General features: G+C 33.0%; 1 pseudogene; it reads left to right on the top strand.

The window, feature by feature from the left end:
• Window positions 1-14,001, top strand: part of LOC143387957 (abnormal spindle-like microcephaly-associated protein) — a 69,866-nt pseudogene that overhangs the window by 29,270 nt on the left and 26,595 nt on the right.

The following is a 14,001-nucleotide window of genomic DNA, read 5'->3' as shown; positions in this document are numbered from 1 at the left end:
TGCTGATATCCAAAGTAATTGGTGAGATTTTGATTGAGATTGGATCGAATCAAAATAAAGAATTGACATCTTGATAATTTTGAGTCTTCCTAAACATACATGACCATGGTATATTTAGATCTAAATTTCTGATATTTCATCAGTTCTGAATTTTTGCTCATATAGATTTTGTACATATTTTGTTAGATATGCACCTTAGCATTTCATGGTTTTGCTACAAATGTAAATAGTACTAAGCTTATACATTTATTGTTTACTTATTATTCTGAGATTTTTTCTTTTTTTTCTTTTCTTTTTTTTTTCTGTAGATTCTTTGGTACCCAGTCCCTATACTGCTCTACTTGCATGAAAGAAAAAAATATATAGTAAGAAACAACATGTCCCTCTCCTAATCAACAATTTATAGATTGTTTTGGACAGGTTTCTATAAGAATTATCTGGAACTTGATTACCAGTAACCTGGGATCATGTAGATATCAGCAACTGGAATTGGCTGGAAAGTCTGCAGTCCTGTTTGTTGAGCCAACATATTGTTTCATTGACTAAGAAGCTACATTATAATTGTGGCTTTTCAAGAGACAAAAGTTTGCTTACTTTAGAGTGTTTCCAAAATTCCATATATATATATTCATTCCATATATTATATATCTATAATCCCCATGTTTGGTAAAAGAAAGTAATTTTATTTTTAATAACAATAATAACCCTGAAAGTGGTCTAGCTCATTTGTTTCTCAAACTCCTGTATAGTTGTCCCTTGGTATCCATGAGGGATTGGTTCTAGGACCCCAGCAGATATCCAAATCTGTATGTTTACAAAATGGCATGGTATTTGTGTATGACCATGCACATCCTCATCCTCCAGTATGCTTTGAATTCTCTCATAGTATTTCTAGTATTCAATGCAATGCCAGTAGTGTATAAATAGTTTTTAGACTTTATTGTTTAGAGAATGATAGCAAGAAATCAAGTTGGTACGTGTTCAATACAGTCACATCTTTCTTTTCTTTTTTCTTTTGGAAAATGTTCCACCCTCACCTGTTTGAATTCATGGATGGGAAATCCATGGAAACAGAGGGCTCACTATGTTTATATTATCAGTCCTGTAATGTTATAGTACAGGATGCCTTATGTACAGAATTTTCAAGCATAATAAGATAGTTTAACAACCATAAAATAAAGGAAATATTTAAGATCTGGAAATAAAGTCTTCAGAAATTATATATAACCAATAGATACCAAAAATATTATAATATTTTTCTTTTCCTTTTAATATAACAAAATTGCTACTTATGACTCTGTAATACAAATGCAGTGTAAATACAATCAGAATTGAAATGGATTTCTGAATTGACTACAGCTGTATCACTGTAAAGACTAAACTATAAACAAGATGTTAGCAATGAAATATTGGCTTTCTAATTAATGTGTTCATTTTAAGCATGGTATTAGAAAACTTAATATTTTCAAAAGTATTAAGAATAGAAAGCTATGTCTATTTTACATTTTGTCCTTTATTACCTTTCCCAGGGGTATTGGAGAAGATATTCCACTAGAAAAAGATTTCTGAAATTGAAATATTATTCAGTCATCCTGCAATGTAGAATAAGAATGATAATTGCTGTTAAATCTTATAAACGATATCTTTGGTCCACAATTACATTTCAAAGGGATTGGCGTGCTAGTTTAAGAAGAAAACAAGATCAACAAAGATATAAGAGGTTAAAATCATCATGCCTTATAATCCAATCTGTGTTCAGAATATGGAAGCAACATAAAATGCAATTACAAATAAAAGCTGCAGTAATATCGCAAAGAGCTTTTAGAGAATGGCATTCTAGGAGAAAAGCTAAAGAAAAGTCTGCTATTGTCATACAATCATGGTATAGAAGCCACAGAGAATTACAGAAATATATTTATATTAGATCTTGTATTGTTATTATTCAGAGAAGATTTCGGTGCTTTCAAGCCCAAAAGTTATATAAAAGAAAGAAAGAGTCTGTACTGACTATCCAGAAGTACTACAGAGCATACCTTAAAGGAAAGATTGAGCGCACCAACTACTTACAGAAATGAGCTGCAGTCATTCAACTACAGGCAGCTTTCAGGAGAATGAAGGCTCAGAATTCATACAGACAAATTAGAGCTGCTTATGTTTTCCAATCATATTGGAGAATGCGACAGGAAAAATTTAGACTTTTAAACCTTAAGAAGATTGTTATCAGATTGCAGGCACACATAAGAAAACATCAACAATTACGGAAATATTAGAGGATGAAGAAAGTAGCCATTATAATTCAGACTCATTTCCAAGCTTACATTTCAGCCAGGAAAGTTCTAGCAACTTATCAGAGAACACGTTCTGCTGTCTTTGTTCTACAGTCTGTATATAGAGGGATGCAAGTCAGGAAAACATTTATTCATATCTTAACATCTATTATAAAGATTCAGTCATATTATCATGCTTATATTTCCAGAAAGAAATTTGTGAGTCTAAAAAATGCTACAATAAATTTGCAGTCAGTTGTCAAGAATAAACAAGCACGTAAACAATATTTACTTTTAAGAGAAGCTGTACTATTAATCCAACAATGGTACCGTACACAGAAAATGGCTGCATGAAAGAGAGAAGAATATGTGCAGATACGTGAATCTTGTATCAAATTTCAAGCTTTTGTCAGAGGATACCTGGTCAGAAAGCAGATGAGATTGCAAAGAAAAGCTGCTGTTTCGCTGCAGTCTTATTTCAGAATGAGAAGGATGCGGCAGCACTACCTGAAAACTTATAAAGCAGTTGTTGTCATTCAGAATTGCTATCGTGCATACAAAGTACAAGTCAATCAGAGGAAGAACTTCTTGCAAGTCAAAAGAGCAGCTACTTGTTTGCAAGCAGTCTACAGAGGTTACAACGTTCGCCGACTATTGAAACAACAATCTCTAGCGGCTCTTAAAATTCAAACTGCTTTTAGAGGCTACAGTAAAAGGGAAAAATATCAATCTGTTCTTTGGTCAGTAATGAAAATTCAGAGATGGTACAGGGCACACAAATCTGCTTATGATATAAGAACACATTTTTTAAAGAAAAGAGCAGCTGTGATTTCTCTTCAGTCTGCTTATCGAGGCTGGAAAGTCCGGCAGCAGATCAGAAGGGAACATCAAGCTGCAATCAAGATTCAGTCTATTTTTAGAATGAACAAGGCCCAGAAACAATTCAGATTGTTAAAATCAGCAGCATTAATCATCCGGCAACATCTAAGAGCATGGACTATAGGAAAGAAACAACGTATGGAGTATGTTGAACACCGTCATGCAGTACTGGTGCTTCAGTCTGCATGGAAAGGAAGAACCCTGAGAAGACAAATTCAAAGGAAGCACAAATGTGCATCCATCATACAGTCATACTATAGAATGCATGTGCAACAAAAGAGGTGGAGACTCATGAGAAAAGCTGCTCTTTTGATTCAAATGTATTATAGAGCTTACAGAATTGGGAGAGAACAACATCATTTGTATTTGAAAATAAAAATGGCTGTGCTAGTTTTACAGTCAGCTTACCGTGGTATGAAAGTGAGAAAAAGAATAAAGAAATTCAGCTAAGTAGCAATCACTATACAATCTAAATATAGAGCTTACAGAGCCCAAAAGAAATATGCAATCTACAGAGCTTCAGCTATCATTATTCAGAGGTGGTATCGAGATATCAAAATTACAAACCATCAACAAAAGGAGTATCTTAATTTAAAGAAGACAGCAATTAAAATCCAAGCTGTTTATAGAGGTATTAGAGTAAGAAGACATATTCAACACATGCACATTGCAGCCACTTTAATTAAAGCCATGTTTAAAATTTATCAGTCAAGAGTAAGATACCATGCAATGAGAAGAGCAGCTGCTGCAATTCAAGTAAGATACAGAGCATATTGCCAAGGTAAAATTCAGCGTGAAAAGTACCTGGCCACTTTAAAGCCTATTAATACTCTTCAGGCAAGTTTTAGAGGAGCAAGTGTTAGACAAACTCTAAGAAAGATGCAGGTTGCAACAACACTTATTCAGTCATGCTATAGAAGATACAAGCAGCAAATGTATTTTAATAAGTTAAAGAAGGCAACAAAAATAGTACAGCAAAGATACCAAGCAGTGAAGGCAAGAAACAAACAATTTCAGAGGTATAACCAATTGAGGCAATCTGAAGTACGCCTTCAGGCTACTTTTAGGGGCATGAAAACTAGGAGACTTTTAAAAGTTATGCATTTAACTGCCACCCTTATTCAGAGGAGATTTAGAACTGTGATGATGAGAAGAAAATTCCTTTCTCTCAGGAAAACTGTTATTTGGATTCAGAGAACATATCGTGCAAAACTTTGTGGAAAGAAGCATCACTTACAAGTCCTTCAGTTACAAAAGGCAGTTATTAAGATCCAGTCATCATACAGAGGGTGGGTGGTAAGGAGACAAATGAAAGAAATGCAGAGGGCTGCTGTTCTCATTCAGGCGACTTTCAGAATGCACAGAACATTTGTTTCATTTCAGACTAAGAAACGTGCCTCAGTTATAATTCAACAACATTATAGAACATACAGAGCTGCAAAATTGCAAAGAGAAAATTTTATCAGACAATGGGATTCTGCAGTGGTCATTCAAGCTGCATATAAAGGAATGAAAACAAGACAGCTTTTAAGGGAAAAACAGAGCTGCTATTAGAATACAAAGCACATACAAAATGTATAAGCAATATTGTTTCTACCAAAAGCTCCAGTGGGCTACAAAAGTGTTACAAGACAGATGTCGAGCAAATAAAAAGAAACAAAAAGCTCTTCAACCCAATATGTGTAAAGAAGAAACAAATAGCATTCAAGCAAGTTTTCAGGACATCAACATAAGGAAACAAACTCAGAAACAGCATGAAGCTGCCATTATTATTCAGAAGCATTTTAAAGCTTTTCTCACAAGGAGACATTATCTCCACTTTAGAGCAACAATAATTTCTGTTCAAAGAAGATACAGAGCATTAAGTGCAAAAGAACCCAAACAGTTACTTCTGTACAGTCTTCTTACAGAGGCTTTAAGGTAAGAAGTAATATCCAATGTATGCATCTGGCTGCCACACTAATTTGGTCATTCTACCTAATGCACAGAGCCAAAGCTGTTTATTGAACAAAGAAAACTGATTTTTATTACACAGATTTTTGTAGGTCATATGTCAGAATTAAAAAGGAAAGAAAAAAGTGTTTAAGCAGATTCAGAAATATGACCTCTTCAGGCTGAAGACAGACAGAAATTTAAAAAAAATATGAGGAAGGGATGGCAGTCTTGCTATCCAGTCTGCATTCAACTGTTACAGAAGTAAAACCCAATATGAAGCTGTTCAAAGTGGGGATGTAATGATTTACAGGTGGTTTAACACTTCTCTGTTTGCTTTTCACAGGAAGGAGAGTATCATTCTCAAAGTGGGACTATAGTAATGATTCAAAGAGATCTTTGTGATACAGTCACAAGAAAACTGGAAATGCAGAAATGTGCTGCCCTCCAAATTCAGTCCTTCCTTCTGATGACTGTGTTTCAGAGAAGATTTGTTCAGCAGAAAAGAGCTGCTGTCACTTTACAGCATTATATCAGGACATGGCAAACCAGAAAGCAGTTTTTACTATATAGAAAAGCAGCGGTCATTTTACAAAATCACTACAGAGCCCGTCTATCTGCAAAACACCAAAGACAAGTCTATTTGCAAATCAGGAGGAGTGTTATTATAATTCAAGCTAGAATCAAAGGATTTATACAGAAACAGAAGTTTTATAAAATTAAAAGTAGCACCATAAAAATTCAGGTATTTACTTATTTTAAATATAAAGCTTCAATATTTTGGTCAGTGTTTGTGAGAATTTTTTAAATGAGTTTAAGCAGGCCATAAAGAATAATAGTACTTTGCGTGACCATTTTATCATCTTCCAAAGTAGAACATTATTTTGAGAGTGAGAAAAGACACCAATGATGATTCAGGCAAGACAGCACAGAACTGGAGTTGTTTTGACCCTGGTCACCTTGCACTTCATGCATTTCATAGGTGTTAATTATCGCACTCCTGGAAGAATTTTGAAAAGATGGGATCTCCGTATTTGACATTTTTTAAGAGTAAATTTTAAATTAAAGTGAACTGTTATTTAGCATAATTGGATGAAACAGGATAATTATATTCCTCTAATAATATATTAGCTAGAGCTGCTTATTATATAGATGTACTTTATTCAGTTTAGCACTTTTGACTTCTAAAGCATTTTGTTATTTTGTTTAATAAATTCTCCAATGTGTGAGGAAAATAGAGTTTTATCTGTTAAAATATTAGAGAACTGAGAAAAAATTAACCAAAAATTTCAATGTTGTATTGGAAGGAGGCAGATCCAGGAATTGAATCTGAGCACTTCAGCTATTTTTGTTCTATGCGCAATAAATTGGGCTTTGAACCTAAGTGTGATATGTTGTTATCTTGATAGTTGCTGTTAAGCTTAGAAATAATATTCTCTCTCAAAATCCACAACTGTTTAGTGCTAATAAGGTGCTAAATATTGTACTGGGTTTTAGGAATAGACCGTAAGATATACTTAGTTGCTCTCCTCAAACAACTTAATTGAGCAAGGGAAATAATAATATTAAGTAAGAAGTGTATGTTAGTGGGAACAAAAAGAATCTAGGCTAATCTTGTGGTCAGAGAAAGCTTTCTAGAGTGAGTGACATATATATTCAAATATTTGGCTAAAGGATAAATTTGGAAAGAGCCAAGTAAAATGTATGGAGGGACTATTTCAGCTATAGGAGATAACACATAAATTGGAAAACTTCAGAGAGGAGTACAAAGTAAGATAGAACAAGACTGGCCAGGAGCAAAATTGTGAATATCTTTGTAAGATGCAGAAAAAAATTTATAAAGGAATTTAAGCAGGAGAAGGCTAGAATTATTTTTATTTTTACAAAGTTACTCTGACAGGAATGTGAAAGGTGAACTGTAAAGGGAACAAAACTAGAATAGGGAGACTATTTGAGAGGCCATTGATCAGGTGAAAGTCAACAGTTTAATACAGGTTAGTGAAAATGAATTTTGGAGAATTAATTTGGTTAGGAAGAGAATTGACATCATGTTGAGCATGAACAGGGATCCAATACATGTTTATGGCTTAGGTAACTCAGCAGAAGATACCATTAAGTGACACCGGAAACAAAGGTAAGATCAGGATTCCTTTACAGACTACACACAAAAACCAGAATGTATGTGGAGTGGTAAGGATTACTCCCCAGGAAATGGAGAGTAGGTTAGTGTGTTCATTTTCTTTCTGTTCTTCCAAATGCATTGGTGCACATGTATCTGGATTTCCACATGTAATGCACATCTTACAATTTAAAATATTGGCTAGGGTTACGTTAGGCTTTTCTGACAGCCAGCAACAGGGTATGTGTGTTAAAGTTCATGGCAGGCATTCATTATATCGGCACCACTGTCCTCAGAGGACTCACTATATGCCAGACTCTAATGGGAGTTAGTATGTGACTTTATTTCCACAATTGATTTTTGTTTATCTGCATTAACCTCAGATTGACTGTCTTAATACTAATTCTTCCAATTTACAAAAAATGACAGTCATTGCATACCTGTTATATTTTTTGTATTTGATAGGCTATATGGAGAAGATATAAAGCTAACAAATATTTATGTAAAGTGAGAGCTGCCTGCAAGATTCAAGCCTATTATAGGTGTTGGAGAGCATGCAATGAATATTTAGCTGTATTAAAAGCTGTTGAAATTATTCAAGGTTGCTTCTATGCCAAACAGGAGAGAACAGGGTAATGTATTGTAGCCTTGTGGAAGAGCATAACAGTATATGTGTGGTTGGCAAGTCCTCATAAGTATTTGCTATGCTCAATTTATATGGTTAGTTTTTGTTGATATTTTCTCCATTCATGAACCATAATATATCTCTTGGGATATCTTGCTTTTTAAATATAGAGCATAGCCTTAATGATATAATTTAGTAAGAAATATTTACATACACTTAAAGCTTTTGTCCTTTTTGTTGTTGTTGATATAGCTATTGGCTAAATTTGTTTTCATATTTCTTTTTCTTTTTCTTTCTTTCTTTACTTTGTATTACTCTTGTCCTTAATGATGAAGACCCTAATTACCAACTTTCTATGCATATTCTATTTCCTTACTTATTGAGTCATTTAATGTATGTTTTACTTACATTTTTAGAGGCTGCTATTAAATGGTCTTTTTTTTATTTCACACTATAAGAATTTTTCTTCACATCCCAGAATTTGTGATTGCTGTCCAGTTTAGGAGAGCAGAGCAGAGTTAGAGGACTTAATATAGAGACCCAGTTGCCACTATCAATATTAAGGACTGCTATCTTATTTTCTTGTACCAAAATGGTGAATTTTCTCAATGATATTCGGTCTTATTTTCTAAGAAATCTGACAATCAAACAAACTCATCTTTTTACCTTTTCTATAATACTGAGAAGAAATTAAAGAGCCCATCTTCTCAAATAAGTGTCCTTTTCTTATCTGATGCTACTTGTAATCTTCCAACCTCTCTTTGTGACCACCTCCTGTCTGCTCAGAGACTCACTCAGACTTTATTCTTTACTATTATTTGTCATGACTCACTTTATGGAGGTTTTTGTCTGGACCCAAATGGTCATACTTTCTTTTGATCTTGTTCAAAATTATTTGTCACACCAGAATTATGGAACTTCTTGTTTCCTACTCACTGGGATATTGCCAATTGCAAAACTTCCTTTTTATTGTGTCTTAAGTGTATGCATAAAATTGTGATTGCTAGAACTTAAGTATGAATTCCTGCTTCCTTTTGTTTTGCCTTTGTTGTATTTTTTTCTCCTCAGTATTGGAAGTAAGAGAACAAGAAATATTTGTTGAATATATTAAATTTGAAATTGCTTTTCAATAATAACTATTTTTTAGTTTTTTGAAGATGAGAGCATCAACAATTATCATTCAGAGAAAATGGAGAGCTATACTTTCTTTAAGAATGGCTCCTGAGCACTTCTTAATGGAAAAAGTAGGTGTAAATCAAAATAACTCATTTATAATACAAAAATAATTTTTTAGACCTAATTATTCATTTATTTTATATCTATTATACTCAAGTAAAAGTTATTTTTACTTGGAAAGACACTAGTATTTTATATATATAGTGCATGCATATATCGTATGTATTTATAAGTTATTTTCAAACTCAAGTTTGAAGTGCTTTCAGTGAAAATAACCAATCTGGAGAAATCATAATGAATGTAGCATATTTTGTCTAGTATAAGTCAAGTACTTAGTAACATGCTCTTTAAGACACTATTGATTATATATTTAAATTGTTTAACATCTGCATTTTAAAATAGCTTTGGGCTTTAGTTAAAAAATCAAAAATTAAAATTTGACTTAAATTTTAGTGTTCATGTAATATTCACTATGGTTAATAATATAACTATTATTGTTATTACTCTTACTAGTCATACTTAAAGTATGCCAAGCATTGGATAAGCTCTTGTATATGAACAAATTTGATCTTCATACAGCCTTATAAGATAGTTACTATTATCCTACTCAACTTAAAGGTGAGGAAAATGTTTAGAGAGGTAAATTTACTTGCCCAAATAGCTGGAGGTTTATAAAACAAACCTAGCTTAAGTGAATTAAAATTATTTAAATTCACATCCTCTGTGTGTGTGAAAATTAGATTGTCATGATGTTATGTAATTGAGCAACATAAAGTATACTGGTGGTATGCTTTGTGGTTCTTGAAACCACAGAAGTTCCCTCATGGCTGGTTATAATGACCACTCTGCTCTTTATATTGTAGCTAGCTATTTTAGTAAATGTATTTTTCCTATAATAACTTTAGTCCTTTTCCTCCTCACAATGAAAAGAATCAGGAGGGTAAGAGGGAGAGAACACCAAATATCTATTGATCTTGACTTGTCCCTTCAATTTTGGCTATAGATCTATATAGACTGTATCACCTTTTCATATCTATGAAATATGACATCCTCAAACATTGAAAAAAATTCAAGAATCTCTAGTAGGTGGAAAATCTTATTATTTCTATCTATTAATGTCATTTGTAAAATTTTCCTTGTAGAAACATCATGCTGCTTGTCTGATCCAACTACGTTTTAGAGGACATAAAAGAAGACAGCTCTTTCTTCAGCAGAAATCTGCTGTTTTGATCATACAAAGACATATACGAGCCTGGGAGGCTGGGAAATGTGAAAGAATAAAATATCTTGAATTAAAAAATCTACAGTTATTCTATAAGCACTAGTGCGTGGCTGGTTAGAAAGGAGAAAAGTAAGTTTTTTAAGTAGAATGTTTCAATCACGTGAAATGAAAGTATTTGACGTTAAATGGTGGTAAGACATTTTGGTCTTTGGAGAATATTTTCAGAGCTAATATAATTATTAGTTCGAGTTCATTCAGCTGCTGCAGAGCTACATAGAAAGGCATTGGGTGTCACAGATTTTTGTTCTTTGACCCTGCTGCTTCCCATTGCCAGAGATGCAAAATAAAATTTCTCTTGTATAATGACTCAACAAAAAAACTGAAAGAAGTATGAGGGAAAGGTTTCATAGGTTAAAGATGTTAATTTTTACTCAGGTAGTCTTTTGCTGCCCTTAAGGAATTGTAACTACCATTCCTGTGATGTCACCCCAATCTTCAGCAAAAGATAATTCTGTTAAAGGAGCTCATGACATTTGGCTTCCAATATATAAAGCACTGGCATAGACATAACAGCCTGATTTGAACCTAAAATAGAGTTCTTTTGTATTTTACTCATATATATTAGAAATCTAAAGCCCCAAGATCACTGTTGAAAGCCATACTATAAGAATCTTACACTGGATTTATGCTACACTAATACTGGAACAATGAATTCATGTAATTTTATCAGATTTAACATCACCATTTCTAACTATTCTGCTGGAATACAGTAGCCTTTTTTGGTTTTTAGCATTGATATCTTTTATTATTCATACATTGAAGGTCTTAAATTGCTGTTGTTGGGTAGTTTAGTTAAATGCTATAATTTTGCTTACATACTATGAATCATGAGTTAAATTATTCTAAATATTTTGAAATACAGGATTATAATCACATTGAATCATGATAGTTACATAAGAGAAAAAACTATCTTAAGAATCAGACACTTTAATAGAGGGAAGGGAACAGGGCAGGAAGTGGGGGAAGGAAAAGAGATGTACTGGGATCTGAATTTTAGCAAATTATATTCTGTTTTTAAATTATGTCAAAATGAATCCTAATATTATATATAACTAAAAAGAACCAATAAAAAATAAAATATTTTAATATTCTACATGCTATACAACTGAGCAATCAACTCATTTGTTATAGTACTTCAAAAAATTTCTTCAGTTAAAATATTGGTGTATCAAAAAAGTCAGACACTTGATTATTAATATTCTTTTTCTCCTTTAGATTTTAGAACAGAGAATCAAAGCTTGGCTCCTTCACTTCACAGCAGCTGCATATTATCACCTGTCTGCTCTTAGAATTCAAAGAGCATATAAAGTTCACATGGCTATGAAGAATGCTAACAAACGGGTTAATTCAGCCATTTGTATTCAGGTCAGTTTGTCTTTTGCAGAGAAACTATGAGATGTAACTTTCCTCTTAGAAATTTTTGACATATATTGAACAATTCTCAGATTCCTTATGGAAAGATCATATAATATGTAACACTTTCAGCATATAGCTATTAGAATGACTGTAAGTTTGGAAATCTTCTTTATGGAACAGCAATAAAGCTGTGAATTACTCTCTGATGTAATTTTACTCATTTATTATACTCCCACTAGTAAAGTTGGAGGGTACCTGTTCCTCTAAATCCTTCACAACAGTGGCATCAGAAGACACCCTGATTTTTGCCATTCCAGTGAATTGGAAATGGTATCTCATTTTGTTTTTCATTTACTTGATTGCCAGCAGTTCTGAAATTTTTACATTTATTATTCAAGTTCTTATCTGTGTATCATGTGCTCTTTCTAATCTTTCTTTTTATGCACTTTGTCCCTTTTCCTACTTGATGTTCTTTTTTATTATGGTTTATAGGAATTCTATATTCTGAATAAAGTTCTTATTTGTGTAAGTAACATGCATGTACCAATAAAATATTTAGTGAAAAAATAATTTTCAGAATGTTGTATAGTTTGATAGAATTTATATAAATTGTAAAATAAAGGTATTACTCTGCAGGATTAAATACATACGTCCACATATACACACATCCAGTGTGGACTGGATGAGTCTCTACGAAGTAGAAGGGGGAAATGATACTGGAGGTTTGAAAGGCGTTTTGACCTTCTATTTCTTTCTCCTTTAGAGTTTAGCATTGACAACCAGTTTGGCTTCCCCCTTCACTTCATAGCAGCTTCATATTATCTGCTTTTAGAATTCAAGGAGCATGTAAACTTCACATGGCTATGAAGAATGCTAACATATATAAAATATGTATATAAATGTATGTATGTTTTTGTCTACTTTTAAAAATGTGTGTATTAAAAGTGAAAAAATCTTCACATTTTAAACAGAGATGGTTTCGAGCAAAATTAGAACGAAAGAGATTTATTGAGAAATATTATAGCATCATAAAATTGAGCATGAAGTTCAAGAATGTATGAACCAGAAAAATAGGGCTGCATCAGTAATACAGAAAGCAGTACGTCACTTTCTCCTTCGCAAAAGACAGGAAAAATTTAATGGTAGAATAACTAAACTTCAGGTAAGTGAAAACTATGGTTTTTGATACAGGAATAAAACCAAAATTGAGGTTTTAGTTGAAATGTATCTGTTCATATCATATAAATTTACTGAAAATATTTATTTTGTAGAAATAAATGTATATATAAATTCAAAACAATATGGGCTGTAATCTTAAAATCATTCTTTTATCTCTTTAAGGCGTTATGGAGAGGCTACTCTTGGAGGAAGAAACATGATTTTACAAAAATTAAAGCTATACGGTTAAGTCTTCAGATGGTTAATAGGGATATTAGAGAAGAAGATAAACTCTACAAAAGAACCACACTTGCACTTCATTATCTTTTAACATATAAGCACCTTTCTGCCATTCTTGAGGCCCTAAAACACCTCGGTTAGTTTGTTATAACAATATCTTGCATAAGATTAGGAATGCATTTTTTATCTTTGAATATTTAAAGAACATTGTGATTACACAGTATTAACTAAGACTTCATTTTTTTCTTGGAGCATTGTAGTGGGGTTCATTTTGACATAAATGCATATAACTTCATATGCTCCATTTCTTTTGGGGGGGGCAGAGAGGTACCAGGGATTGAACCCAGGGGTGTTCAACCACTGAGCCACATCCCCAGGCTGTTTTTTATTTTTATTTTTTCACTTAGAGACAGGATCTTGCTAAGTTGCATAGGGCTTGGATAAGTTACTGAGGCTGGCTTTGAACTTGGGAATCATCCTGCTTCCACCTCTAAAGCCTCTGAGATTATGGGCATGCGCCACCACACCCGGCCAGTTTGCTCCATTTCAATCTTTTGTACTTCTTCTTCTCTCAGTCCCTCCCCTGTCCTCTTTCTCTATTCAATTGGTCTTCTTTCTGTTTATTTATTTTTCTACTTAGTACATTATAGTTATATATAAAATTGGAATGCATTGTTGTTACTGGAAATTAACGTGTCTTTTTCTCTTTCAGAGGTTGTTACCAGAATATCTCCACGTTGTTGTGAGAACATGGCTGAGAGTGGAGCAATTTCTAAATTATTTGTTTTAATCCGAAGTTGTAATCGTAGTGTTCCTTGTATGGAAGTCACTGATATCCTGTACAAGTTTTGCTTAATGTAGCTAAGGTAGTTTTCCATTTTAATAATGAAATATTCATTGTTCAAGAAATGTAACTCTGCAAATTATTAGATAGATAGAATTGATAGAATTTATATAAATTGTAAAA

The sequence above is a fragment of the Callospermophilus lateralis genome, unplaced genomic scaffold, assembly GCF_048772815.1.
Source record: "Callospermophilus lateralis isolate mCalLat2 unplaced genomic scaffold, mCalLat2.hap1 Scaffold_578, whole genome shotgun sequence".
Taxonomy (NCBI): domain Eukaryota; kingdom Metazoa; phylum Chordata; class Mammalia; order Rodentia; family Sciuridae; genus Callospermophilus; species Callospermophilus lateralis.
Note: the sequence above shows the minus strand (reverse complement) of the source record. Positions and strands in the feature narration are given on the sequence as shown.